Below are 15,764 nucleotides of genomic sequence, written 5' to 3'. Positions count from 1 at the left end.
TTGAAGATGCTTCCAGATTTGTTTCAAAATTTGAGAAATCTCCAAACCATGAATTTGACACTGTGCAAAAGTTTGAAGATGCTTCCAAGTTCCTTCGAAAATTTAAAAAATATTCAATACATCAATCTTTCTAGGTGTAAATGTCTGGAAATGCTTCCAGGCTTTCAGGGAAATCTATTGCAACTTAGACATCTACATTTGGGTGATCGTTTGAATTTGACTCTTTCCACACTTGGAGATATCACCACTCTTGAATGTTTAGATCTATCAGGTTGCCTCCAAATGGAGTTATTGCCTTCCCAGGTTGGAAGTCAATCGTCTTTGAAAAAGTTAAATTTGTTCCGTACAAACATCAAAGATTTACCTTAGTACTATTGTGTGCATGAGCAATTTGGAACTTCTGATGTTAGGTAGCCCTTTTTGTTGGGAGCGTTGCCATCTTTGTTCGAACTGACTAAGTGTTTATTGCAAACATTGCAATTTTTCAACAAAATGTCAAGAATGTTACTGTAGTAAAGGTGTTTTCACATCCACTACTTTCGAAGCAGGAGGTGGGTGCTGATTTTCTTCTCCTTCTGCTGTGATGGCTCTATCTGCTTCTTCATCAGAAGATATTTTGATCTGGGTAGCATCGTCTTGGCTTTTGCGCCACAGAAAAGGGTAGAGACCAATGAATATAAGAATCACACCCATTAAACTGTTCTAGTGTAGGAAAATCAAGCATTTCAATTAATTAATTTTGTAAATTTGTAGGCAAAATGAGAGAAGAAATAATAAATTTAATGTAAATTGTTAGGGTAGTTCTGGTAAACTTGATTTAGTCGAGTTATAAGTAGTTTTCTGGCTCCAACCTGTGGTTTGGCCCATGATATTCCTGTGGAATATAACCTATTTAAAAGCCAAAAGCCTCCATGTTAATTTCTTTCACTTATGGAGTCTTTCTGTTTTTAAACAGGCTATATTCCACATGAATACCATAGACAAAATTATGGGTTCTCATGAACCCCAAAATAGTTGATGACTTTACCTAATCAAATTTACTTGAACCACTCTAATAGAAATTGAAGACTTAAGAATATACTATATTCCATATGAATACCATGGACAAAACCATAGATTCTCATTAGCCCAAAAACAACTAATAACTTTATCTAATCAAGTTTAATTTTACCTGAACCACTCTAACACAAATTGAATATTGGAGTATATAAAAAACCACCGAATTGAATATTTGAGAATATAACAAACCACCCACCTTCCCAAACGCAACGTGTCTCCCAGAACTATAGATGATAAAATTGCTGAGCACACGGTAGACACTGGGTTGAATACTGTAATGAATACTGGCCCTCGTTTCCACAAACACCATAACTGTAATGGAAATGCCATTGCATTGAATATGATTCCCTGCCAAATTGAATTAATCTTCCACAAATCAGCTTAACCACCTAACAAAAATTTAAGTTATTCATGGCTGGGAAAATTGAGGAAGAACATCATTCATGTATGTAGACTTACTGTAGTGAACACAGTCAAAATATTAGCCCTATCCAGTATCCATGATGTTGGAATGATGCCCCTGTCAAGAATGGCTATTATGAGAGCAGTTTGGATGGAGCCTAGAATGACAGTAATTGATGTAAGGGATAGTGTGGCTGGAAACTTCTTCATTGTCTCAACATGCACATGAAATTATAATCATATATTTGATTGGGTGGGGAGCTTTGAAACTTCTAAATACAGAAAAGGGTTATAATTGGGTATCAATTTAATATGCAAGGTGGTAGGGAGACCTGCAATATCATGGTAGTGGATAACATTATCACTGCTGAGATAAGGTAAATACACCCTCTAATCTGGTTGCCTGAATCTCCCTCGTGTAGAATGGTTTCCACTAGGTGTACTGTATTAGTGTTGGAAACTGATGTTGATTGTCCCCACAGAGGCCAGAGTTGGGCTAGAGTAGGACCTTGAAGGAAACTCATAGCCATTGCACAAATTTACTTGAACCACTCTAATAGAAATTGAAGACTTAAGAATATACTATATTCCATATGAATACCATGGACAAAACCATAGATTCTCATTAGCCCAAAAACAACTAATAACTTTATCTAATCAAGTTTAATTTTACCTGAACCACTCTAACACAAATTGAATATTGGAGTATATAAAAAACCACCGAATTGAATATTTGAGAATATAACAAACCACCCACCTTCCCAAACGCAACGTGTCTCCCAGAACTATAGATGATAAAATTGCTGAGCACACGGTAGACACTGGGTTGAATACTGTAATGAATACTGGCCCTTGTTTCCACAAACACCATAACTGTAATGGAAATGCCATTGCATTGAATATGATTCCCTACCAAATTGAATTAATCTTCCACAAATCAGCTTAACCACCTAACAAAAATTTAAGTTATTCATGGCTGGGAAAATTGAGGAAGAACATCATTCATGTATGTAGACTTACTGTAGTGAACACAGTCAAAATATTAGCCCTATCCAGTATCCATGATGTTGGAATGATGCCCCTATCAAGAATGGCTATTAGGAGAGCAGTTTGGATGGAGCCTAGAATGGCAGTAATTGATGTAAGGGATAGTGTGGTTGGAAACTTCTTCATTGTCTCAACATGCACATGAAATTATAATCATATATTTGATTGGGTGGGGAGCTTTGAAACTTCTAAATACAGAAAAGGGCTATAATTGGGTATCAATTTAATATGCAAGGTGGTAGGGAGACCTACAATATCATGGTAGTGGATAACATTATCACTGCTGAGATAAGGTAAATACACCCTCTAATCTGGTTGCCTGAATCTCCCTTGTGTAGAATGGTTTCCACTAGGTGTACTGTATTAGTATTGGAAACTGATGTTGATTGTCCCCACAGAGGCCAGAGTTGGGCTAGAGTAGGACCTTGAAGGAAACTCATAGCCATTGCTCCACCCACACAAATTACAGTTCCCAGAATTTTGGCTCTGTTGCGAATACACATAACGTCTACTTTCTCCATCCTACATATTTGACACTCACATTAGATTTTGGTCACAATAAATCTAAATGATATAATTAACTCCAAATGAATGCATCATATAGGTGAGCAATTATAAGCTCAAAATAATTTTTTGACCATTAGTAACCTAAATCAAAATAAATTGTTCAGAGTTTCATTTCATTAACCTAAATGAAAGAATCTCCTCCAAATTTCAACTATGTGAACAGTTATAATCTCCTTCTAGTTTAAACAGTTATAAGATAAACAATAGAAGATCTTTTAGCTTTTTAATAACTTCAACTACATGTAACTTCAATCATTAACATTCACTACCAAAATACAAACAATTTATATTTCATTAATCACACATTCAAATGATTAACCACACATTCAAAGTGAGTGTTCAGTTCTTGATTAACCACACATTCATGTAAATGATTCATATTTTATTAACCACACATTCAAATCACATTCATGCATCCACACATTCAAATGACTAACAACACATTCAAAGTGAGTGTTGAGTACCTGATTAACCACACATTCATGCAAACAATTCATATCTGATTAACCACACATTCAAAGCACATTCATGCAAACTATTCATATTTGATTAACCACACATTCAAAGAACATTCATGCTAATTAGCCACACATTCAAAGCACATTCATGCAAATGATTCATCACTCAATGCAGATTTAAGGTTTATAGCCACTCACTTATGGATCAAAAGCATGATGAATTAGTAAACTCTTAGCTGTTGGATGTAAAAAACAAGATTCAAGTCTATTCTACATGTTAATGGGTATTTCTATCAATCCAATACGTATATGAAGTTTATAAACACCACTAATGGATCAAAATCAGTTACACATGCCAAGGGGAATCAAGTGCCATATATTTCAACTCAAAATCTCTGATCAACAAACTTTGTATTTCAGAGCTTTTCAACTGCAACTAGGAAAAGCTGCTATAGTAGAAAATATTTCCCCTCTTTATATTTGGTGACTCACTACAGCATAAAGAGCAAACTCCATTGTTGTTGCAAGGCTTCAAATCTGGGGAAAAGAGTTAGACAAATGAGCAAATGATTTGGACAACAGATCTATGGATCCCATGCTTTCATCCATAATGATTTAATTTTTGCATCACTGAATTTGTAATGAAAGAAACTCAAGCCCATTTGATCTGCAAGTCATTCATTGTGCTCTCAAACGATTTGCAGTCGTGAGAGAAGAGGAAGAGGAAACAACAGAGTGGTTCAATGATTTAGGGGATCCTAACACTGATCTGATGGATTGGGCGAGGGAAGAGGCAATGGCTGCCTTCACCTTCCCTCTTTTGGGGATGTTCCTCCTTGAACGAGTAACAGTAGTTGTAGGCATCTTGGTATTTATTTTTTGGACTGAATTCAATGGATTAAGCGATTAAGGAAGATAACAGGCAGTGAATACTTGAAATATTGAATGAACAGAGTACAGAAGCAAGGGAGAGAGGGTTTAGAGAAATGATATGATAACGAGTATTTAAGCCTTTTTTAGACTTTACCCTACTCTGCTAACTAGCACACCCTTCACATGCTAGGCTGTATTACAAATAAGTCAGAGTGCAGAGGATAAATTGAGGAAGTAGTCTGCAATCCCTTGGCGACTGTTTTTAGCTCTGATTATTCCGTTCATGAAATAAACTAGCATAGATTTAGATTTATTAACACTGAGAATATTATTCAATGACATTGAATATTGACCTCATTTTATTTAATAATCATGGACATCTTTCCCAGGCTTGTTATAGAGCAGCTACCTTTTTTGTGTACAATGTTAAAGAAAATGCAGATTACTTTGCAAAAACACTCAAATTGCATGAATTTTAATTCACAAAAGACCAAACCTTTTTTATGTACAATGTTAAAGAAAATGCAGATTACTTTGCAAAAACACTCAAATTGCATGAATTTTAATTCACAAAAGACCAAAACCTCTGTTATTTTAGTAGTAAGTTCAATCCAAGTAAAACCCATATTTATTACCAATCCAACCTGGGTTATAATTAGCACAAACTCATCTGAGGGTTTAGGGAATCTGAAGTTGATGTCACACTTGGGTTTGAATGGGCTTGTAATAATGTCTATATATTCAATGCACCTTTATATACAATCTAGATTCCATACATCATTACATAGGCACATTCCTATAAAAGATTTCATATCTCATTTCCCCTCCAAACTTTAGACTGCGCCTTGTTTCTCTCCCTTGTAACTTCATTTCCATTCATTCCAATTTCATTTTAACACAACTCACATGCAAAATATTACAAATAAATTTCCACACTTAATTTACATATTACAAATCCTAACAAAATATACATTTTGCAGGTTCATTACTGCTTCTTCAGGTCTTCGATGCCTCCAACAAATTTCGATGCAACTTCAAATATGGAATGACAACCACAATGTTCTTCAGAATATTATATTTCTTCTCTAACCTCTTTCGTTACAATTTACTACTTGTATTTTCCAACTGAAACTTGAAAAATAATGTTTCAAGATGAAATACCATTCTGATAGTTTATGTCTTTACAACCAATTCATTATCAATGGGTTTTAACATATTTAAAAAAAAAAATCAATTTATTTTAATGAATATAATACATGTTTTAAATATATCTTGATATTAATTAAAATTTTCGTTTAAATAATGATTTCTTAAATAACCCTATCCAAATCAATATGGATACCCAGTTGTTGTTCACCTGGATTCATTTGTTTACCTTCACCTTCAACTAGGCAATCTTTATCCAGATACAAAGGTGTTTAAAGAACTTCAATGGCTATTTATGACTATTTTTGTTCCATTTTATAGCCACTTTAACCCCCGAATAGGGTTTTAGGCATGGCTTCCTCAATTGAAACTCATTATCATCAACCTGTTCACCTGGATTCATTTGTTTACCTTCACCTTCAACTAGGAAATCTTTATCTAGATACAAAGGTGTTTAAGCAACTTCAATGGCTATTTATGACGATTTTTATTCCATTTTATAGCCACTTTAACCCCCGAATAGGGTTTTAAGCATGGCTTCCTCAATTGAAACTCATTATCATCGACCCTTTCTTTCAAAAATTCCCATTCACATTTCAATATTCCTCCACACTATATGCCTTATGGCGTTTCCTTTGCAACATTAGGTGCAAATGCTAGTTATTAGAATCGTAACCGCCGCGGGGTTCGTTTAGCCATCCGGTTCTTTCATATCCTAGCCCATGGTGTCAAGAATGCCCCCTCTCAATTCGCAAAGCCAGATTTATATAATTTGATTTGCAATTTTACTGATGTTGGGATAGTTGGAATTAGGAATTCAATAATCTTTAATTCGGTGGAATTATGATTTTCCATTTATAATTAAAATATTATTATATTTTAATTATTTAAATTATAAAATAAAAATAAATGTTTTATTTTAAAATTTTATATAAAATGAAAAAACAAAATAAATCTGAAATATATATATAATTTCATAAAATCTTTTTTATTTTCAGGTCAATAACAGGATATTTGTTTTTTCGTTGGGTTTGTTAAGGATTTTATTGTTTTTTTGTTGGGTTTGTTTTATTTTTATTTTTATTTTTTTAATGAGACATGTATGTGATAAACATGGCAATGTTGTATTAAAAGAAATAAAACCCACTGGTCAGCTCTACTAAAGAGAGTCTGAACCAAGAGAGTTTGGCTCTGCAGAACGCTCTACATTGCTCATGTACATTACACAATATATAGTAATCACAGATTTAGGGAAGTTAGAACCATAACCTAAAAATTAGAAACTAATTCCTATCCTGAGGTCTTGTGAACCAACTCACTATTCTAAGATATTCTCCATTATCTCTAACACTCCCCCTTAATGGAGAAGGGGTTCACAAATATGCCTAACATCTCCATAAACATTTCAAACATGATTTTTCCAACAAGCTTAGTGAAAATGTCTGCAACATTATCACATGTATTACAATATACCAAATGGATTTCTTTGGATTGCACCTTCTCCTTGACGAAACGGAATTGTGTATCAATATGTTTAGTGTTTTTGTGGAACACCAGATTATTAGCAAGTTTGATTGAACTCTGATTATCGCATCTGATTGTTGTTGCATATATCTGTTCTTCTCCGACATCCTGGAGGAGTCTCTGCAACCAAACTGCCTCACACGTTGCTGCACACATGGCTTGATACTCTGCTTCCGCTGAGGACAAGGAGATGGTGTTCTGCTTCTTGCTGCTCCATGGGATCACCCCAGATCCAATGCTGAATGCATAACCTGTTATGGATTTGTGATCATCTACATTTCCAGCCCAAACTGAATCTGCAAATCCTGTCAATCTAACATCAGAAGAGTCAGTGTAAATAATATCATAATCTACAGTACCATGTAGATACCTCAATACACTTTTCGTTGCTTTCTAATGGCTTTCAAGTGGCTTCGACATATATTGGCTTAGCACACTGACTTCATAAGCCAAATCTGGTCTAGTGGTGGTTAGGTAGATTAGACTCCCAACCAGTTGTCTGTAAAGTGTCGCATCTGCCTCCTTTGAGCCATCTTCACTCTGCAGTTTGATGTTCTGTTGTAATGGTACTGCTGCAGGCTTACACTGATCCATCCTAAATCTCTCTAATAGGCCTTTGACATACTTTCCTTGGGACAAAAATGTTTTTCCTGAATCTCTCCAGATTTCAAGACCCAAACAGTATCTTAATTCACCAAGGTGTTTCATTTCGAATACCTGTGACATTTGTTGCTTGATTTCTTTGATCAGATATGTAGCATCACCTGTAATGATCAAATCGTCTACATACAAAGAAATCATCACTATGCGCCCTTGTTCATCTTGCATGGTGTAAAGATTAGGGTCATTTTTGCTTTTGTTGTAGCCAAATTGTAGAAAAAATGAATCAATCTTTTCATACCAAGACCTGGGTGCTTGCTTTAGTCCATAAAGTGCTTTCTTTAACCTACAGACTAAATGTTCTTTCCCTTTCTAGACAAACCCTTCAGGTTGCTCTAAATAAACCTCTTCTTTCAATTCTCCATTTAAAAATGCAGATTTTACATCTACTTGATGAATCATCCAATGTTTCTTAGTAGCTAAAGCAATCAACATTCTGATGGTATTAATTTTAGCTACAGGGGAAAATGTTTCTTCATAGTCAATGCTTTCTTTTGTGAATACCCCTTTGCTACCAATCTAGCTTTTAATTTATCTATAGTTCCATCTGCATTAATCTTTGGTTTATACAGCCATTTACAACCTATGGTTTGTTTCCCTCTAGGAAGTTCAACCAGTTCCCAAGTGTTGTTTCTGATTATAGATTCATATTCCTGTTCCATAGCTGTTTTCCATTCGCTACATTCATTTTCTTCCTTATAACTAGAAGGTTCAACAATATTCATCATACTAGTTATAAAAGAATTTTCCCTATATCTTGCAGGCAATTGAGCTTTCCTACATGATCTCCTAAGTGGTGGGGTAGCCTCAAACCTTGTCTAATCATCATTCTCTTTTTCTTACCGTTGCTGCTACTGCTGCTGTTGCTGTTGTATCTGCTACTGTTGCTGCTACTGTATCTGCTACTGTTGTTGCTCATCTTCTGCCTTTGTCTGGTGCTCATCCTAATTGTTTTCTGTTTCTTCGCTTTCTTCTTCCACCAATTATGGAATATCCCGTTCCTCATTGTGCTTATCAGATTCTTCACGATCCTGTTCATGGAATATAACATCTCTACTAACAAAAAATTTGTGAGTAGAGGGATTAAATAATCTATAAGCTTTATATTGTGAACAATACCCTATAAAAGTACATCTGATGGCTTTTGAATCTAGTTTTCTTCTGTCTTCCTTTGGAATATGGGCAAATGCTTTAGACCCAAATACTCTTAAATGTTTTACTGCAGGCTTAAATCCATATAGTTCTTCATAAGCAGTTTTAAACTCAAGACTCTTTGTAGGACTCCTAATTTTTAAGTAAACTGTTGTATTCAATGCTTCAGCCCAAAATCCATTTGAAAGATTCTTACCTTTCGACATGCTCCTAGCACATTCCACCAGTGTTCTGTTCTTTCTTTCAGTTACTCCATTTTGCTGTGGAGTATGGGGTATTGTGAACTACTGCAATATTCCATGGTCTTTACAATACCTAATAAGCTCATCTTTCATGTATTCTCCCCCTTGATCGGACCAGAGAATTTTTATCTATTTCCCTGTTTGCCTTTCAATCATGTTTTTGAACTACTTAAAGTATTCAAATGTGTGACTCTTCTTACTCAAGAAATATACCCAAGAAAATTTTGTGCAGTCATCAAAAAACAGTAAAAAATATAGTGCACCTCCTAATTATTTTGTTTGCATGGGTCCACACAGGTCAGTATGCACTAATTCAAGTATATCCCTTTGTTTCTTTTCTACTCGAACAGAGAATTCTTCTCTATGCATTTTTCCTAATGTACACGTATCACAATCATTATGTACTTGCTTTAGCATAGGAAGATCTCTTACCATTTCCTTCTTCTGTAGTAACAGCAAATCATTGTAGTTGATATGACCAAATCTTTGATGCCACAGCTCTTCTGTAGTCAATCTTGTTGTTGTTAAAGATCAAACTGGTGTTGGTCTTACATCCAATTTGTATAGACCTCTTGTTCGAATTCCTGTAGCAATTGTCTTCATGCCGTCTAGCAGATCTTTAATATAGCAGTTAGATTTAAAAAATTCAACTTTAAGATCTTGATCTGTAATCATGGATATAGAAATCAAGTTCTTTGTTATCGCGGGCACATACATAACATTATAAATTTGTCTTATATTACCATTAGATAAAATTACATAAATTTTCCCACATCCTTTGATCTGATGACTTCTATCATCACCTAGGTAGATTTGTGCTCTATCGTTGATTTCTTTAAAATCTTCAAACCATTGCTTGTTCCCTGTCATATGTGTTGATGCTCCCGAATCTACATACCAGATGTCTGCATCAACATTCTCATCATGATCTGCCATGAACAATCTGAAATTTCGCTCATGATTATCATTCGCAAGATGACCTGCATGTCTTTTCTTCTTTTGTTGTTCTTCATGATATTTCTTCTTCCTGCACTCTCTAGCTATATGACCCAATTTTCCACAATAAAAACACTTAATTATAGAGTTGTTTCTATTCGGATTCATACCTTGGGTCAAATTTGGTCTTTTCTGTGAGCTTCCTCCGTTTTGCTGTTGCGGATTTCCTTTTCCTTTGTAGAAGTTATTTTTTGCCATCAATGCAAGATCGACACTCTGGGGCTTTAGAGTCGATCTTCTTTCTTCTTCTTGCATCAGTATTCCTGTCAGTTCTTCAAACTTTGGGATTTTCTCTCTCACATTTATCCCAGTGATGAACATTTGGTAGTCATCGGTCACACCATTCATGGTAATTGTTACAAGATCTGTATCGTCAACTGTATGACCAATGTCTGCCAATTTGTTCTTCAGATCTTTGATCCTTGCTATGAAGGCAACAACTGTTTCATTCTCCTCCATCTTCAGGGATAAGATCTTGCTCTTCAGAAACAGAAGACGATTTGTATTCCTGATCTCATACAGATCCTTCAAAATTCCCCAAATTTCGCTTGTTGATTTACATTCTCTGATATGTGGTATGATGCAGTCTTTCACTGACATCTTCAACAACATCCTTGCTTTACCCTCATGCTTCTCCCAATCTGGGACTGTTGCGGATCCAACTGTTGGCTTCTATTCATCCCCATTTGCAATCGTCCAAGCACTCTGCACTTCTAGCAGAGTCTGCATCTTGAATTTCCAATTCGCATAATTGGAGCCATCGAGCTTGTTATGCTCATTCAAGCATGCTTCAAACATATTATTATTCATCTTGGCGATTTAGACAAAAAAAATTCGACAGGTAAAAGAAGATGTTAGATTTACCCCAGATCTGTGACAAAGACAGATCACTAATCTTCAATGGTGTTTGATCTCACAGCACACCCGCAGATCACCATGCCTTCCTTCACAGCCTCCAGATAACCTTCTGTTGTCAGCCTCTATAGCCTTCTCCAGGATGCAGCCTTCTCTCGGCCTCCATGGATCCTTTTTGTTGTTTACACGATCGTCGCAGAAGTACACCACTTATCTGAGACGTCGTCGCAGATGTACACCACTTATCTGAGACATCACCGCAGCTATACAACTAATATCTGAGACAGTGTAGGTAAGTTTGATTGCGCAATCGTCTATTTATTCTCCTGAAACCTGCGACGATTTCGGTTTAATCGCACCCTCCTTTTAGCGTACAGGTTCCTCATCCCTAACGCTCTGATACCATGATAAAAATGGCAGTGTTGTATTAAAAGAAATAAAACCCACTGGTCAGCTCTACGAAAGAGAGTCTGAACTAGGAGAGTCTGGCTCTACAGAATGCTCTACATTACTCATGTACATTACACAATATATCGTAATCACAGATTTAGGGAAGTTAGAACCATAACTTAAAAAATAGAAACTAATTCCTATCATGAGGTCTTGTGAACCAACTCACTATTCTAGGATATTCTCCATTATCTCTAATAGTATGTGTATGAAAGAGAGGGGAGACAGAACAATCAAGTATTTTTATTTTTATTTTTAGTGTATTAGAATAGATTATATTACTTTAAAATTTTCAATGTGATTCAACATGCATGAAAAAGGAGGGATTATGTTTTTTTATATAGAAAGGTCTCTAGAGTCAATAATTTATGGTCTTACATGTATGGATACAACTCACAAAATATATTTTCTGAAGAAAACAATGTCACATGTAAAGGCAATTTTACTATGCAATTCTATTTCTTTGCTTATAAGATCTAAGTTACTTGTAAGAAACTTTGGTTTCTATGTGTGTAGATTATTTATAAAATCATTGCGGAGAGAGGTGCATTCTCTAGCTGAGTGTCCTTTAAAAATATCAGGAGTTGACATGTGTCTTTTAAAATGCAAATAATAATTGTTAAATTAGAAAACCATGTCACTTATAATAAAAACTACAAATGAATATACATATTTGGTAAACATCAATAAACTATTAATATTACAATGCAGTATGAAGGAGATTTGTAATTCCTTTCATAATCAACATTGAATTGACATTTAAAATTTTAAAAAAGGTTAGCAATGAAAAATATCTTACTTGGCAAGCCGGTGTCATGTAAAGTTATAGTTATATGAGTGTGAAGTAGATGTTCTCACTCTTTTTTTTTAAATGTGAGCAATGAAAAATATCTTCCTTGGCAAGTGAGTGTCTCGTAAAGTTATAGTCATATGAGTGTGAAGTAGATGTTCTTACTTTTTTTTTTGTAGATATACTAGGGGAGCCACATAAATTAAATGGCTTGTAAAAAAACGTTTATGTTATTATTATTATTAAGTCTACAAAGAATTAATATATATACATTAAAAAAATAAGTAACAATATTCCTAACCATGAAAATTCACCACCCTTTTACCATAGAGATTATTAGTCTCTCAATAGGGTTTGTTACAATACCATTCCTTACTAATATCACATGCCCAAAAAATCATAACTCATGTTGTTCTAAATTTAACAATTTAATTAAAATGAAGAAAAGGGTGTAACTATTTTTGAGATAAATCTCAACCTTTGGTTTATGACTACTATTAAGAATATTCTAGAATATCACATGCCAAAAAAATCATTGCTCATGTTGCTCTAAATTCAACAATTTAATTAAAATGAAAAAAGGAGTGTAACTGCTTTTAAGATAAATCTCAACCTTTGATTTATGACTACTATTAAGAATATTCTAGAATATTTGTGGAGGTTAAATACCTTCCATCCACCTCATAATTATTGATAATTAAATTAAAACTATGGACGCCTTATTAAAAAATAGACAGACATATAGCCATATTGATAGTACTAGCCTAACGAAGATCATATATGTTATAAACTATAAACTTTTAAACTAGCCTTGACATAGATTCATGGATCAAATCCCTTTAGGTGCGAATATTTTTTCAACTTAGGCCCTGTAAAAGAGGTTTCCAATCCAAGATATTTGATCCCTGTAGGCACTTGACAGATCTGGGGTCAAGATGGATCTACGTTGGCGATAGTCTAAATTCAACCTCAATGCACAAGTTATCAAATTTCTCATTATATCTTAAGAATAAGGTGTTTTTATAACTTTAACTATTATCTACTATTTTTTTGTGGGTATTCCCATCTTTCTAACTTTTTTCTTTTGTAAAATTATTAAATGATTATATCATTAGAATACAAATTAACAACATGCTCGAGATATTGAGTGATTTTGGCCCGCCATAAGGGAAACCAAACCAGAGATAGAATAGTGTGTGTTCCATAATCCAAAAATCAATAGAGGAAAACCATACCCAACATGCAGAGTGTCATAAGTCTAGTAATTCTAAACCACTGATGTTGAAGCCAACAATGAAAGGCATAAACATAAAGGTAAACGTGTATAACTACTAGATTAGGCTAGATATAGGATGACCAAAATTGAAAGCATATGTCCCTTAAATGGGAGAATGATTTTTTTGTTAGAGGTAGCAAAAAAAATAGAGTAGTTAACATCATAATCATAATAATAAAATGAAAGACCTATGAATAAGGAAGATAGGGACACATCCAAATTAATGGGTTGGTCCCCTCCCATAATGCGAGGTGATCCTCAAGACCTTGGATGTAACCCCATCTCTAAAGGTGCCAAATAGCCCTCCACATCCATCATGAGCATCTTCAATTCCTCTAACCTATGCAGTGTCGGGTGCCTCACGTCTATTAACAAGAACCTTCCCAAGAAGAATTTTTAGGTGCTAATAGAGGTAAATTGTTTATAGGTAATGAATGTGGCGCCCTCTAGTATTGCCAATGTTTGAAATACATGTTTCCATGTCATCTAGAATTTATTAATCCAAAATATTTTGATGCTCTTGTCGCACCTCGTCCATAGCTTCTTGAATTTCAGAACACATTTCAATTGGGGTATGGTTTTGTTAGTTTCATGCCAAATATTTAGCGCGAAATTGGGCCCGACAACCACCAACCAAGACATGACCACTCCTTCCTTAATGACAGTAGACTCACTATCTAGTCGTGCCAACAAGAGGAAGGAGAAAGATGTCTGGGCTCAAGAGATTCAGAATGGAGGGACAGATGAAGTGAAGGCCCTAGAATAAAAGTGAAACTATCTCACAATCATAAGTTGGAGTGAGAGGAAGCCAAAGAAAATCCCTCCATGTCCGATAAAATCAAAAAAGGCAGGAGAAAAGTGAGGGGGAGGAAACCATGCATAGACACGGTAGAAGGAGACAAGACAGTGGAATTCATTGTGGGGGAGGAGGAACATTAAGAATGAGAGGGGCTATAACAAGATATAACAAATCACATCACACCAGGGGAAATCCCTTCCCACAAAATTGTTGGAACGTCCAACACGAGTGGTAGTACAAACAACCATAGTGTTGTGATGATGACACCTTGTTTGACAAATATCACTAACGTTACGCTGAACTAGTAGCATGCAAAGGTGGAGAATAATTTAGCCCACACTAAGATCTAGTTCCCTACTCAGATTAGCAACCAAAACCTCTATAATGAGAGAATTTCCTTAACTTTAAAACTAATTATTTTTCTTTTATGATTTATATCAGAGTCTATTTATGCAAATGTAGACAATACATACTCAAACAAATTCCATTAAATGTCCCCAACAAAATAAACTCAATCCAAAGACTAGGAATACATTACTTTTACCTATACACTTTGATTTAATGATGCTCATATAACACTTCACGTAAAAGAAAATAAATATTTTATGAATATTACTTTTACTATACACTTCGATTTAATGATGCTCATATAACACTTCACGTAAAAGAAACTAAATATTTTTATTTATCGTCTTTAAAGAAATAAAGAACAGTACGATTCTTACAACAAAATACGTACAACAAAATACAGTTGAGCCTGTAAGATTCTTACGACAAAATACAATTGAGATATAATTTTATTCGGTAAAATACAATTAAAATATGATGTTAGGCTAGGATAACCATTGGCTACTTCAAATCTTATAAACCTATAATCCTTACTATACGAATACTTCATGAATCAGTTACTCCAAAAAATTTCATCATATGACGCATATTTAATCTACTGCTTCAAAGTGTTTTATGCCAAATGGGCCATGTGAAGAGATAATGGCATATGCTTATTTTATTAAGAATACCCACTACACTAAGGTAATTGATTCAACCATAAAGTGTTGACCCAAAATGCATGAACAATAACATTAAGCATTGGTCCTATTACAGTATAGATCTTGTCACCATAACTCGCTCGGTCCACCAACTTCCAACGCATCGGATGGCAACTAGCTATAATTTGACGACCATTCAATCCATGAATAGGGACGATTCTTTCTGTGCCCAGCTCATCTGGTCCCTCGTGACGATCGCCCAATGCTCATCACATAATAGATATGTGGCCCCAGCTACTGCCAACATCCCACGACATCCATGATTCTTACCTGTCCATTATCCAAGATTAGCAGCGCGACCCTACCCAGTTGTTTTACTCGAACAACCCACAACGTCCACTGCACTTTCGGTGCACCCGTTACAGTACTGGCCTTAACATTTACCATTGTGTCACAGAGCCACTTTGTCGATACCCCAG

Source organism: Pinus tabuliformis, chromosome 2_1 (genome assembly GCF_031772625.1).
Source record: "Pinus tabuliformis cultivar Carrire ecotype Pingquan chromosome 2_1, CPIR1, whole genome shotgun sequence".
Classification (NCBI taxonomy): domain Eukaryota; kingdom Viridiplantae; phylum Streptophyta; class Pinopsida; order Pinales; family Pinaceae; genus Pinus; species Pinus tabuliformis.
Note: the sequence above shows the minus strand (reverse complement) of the source record.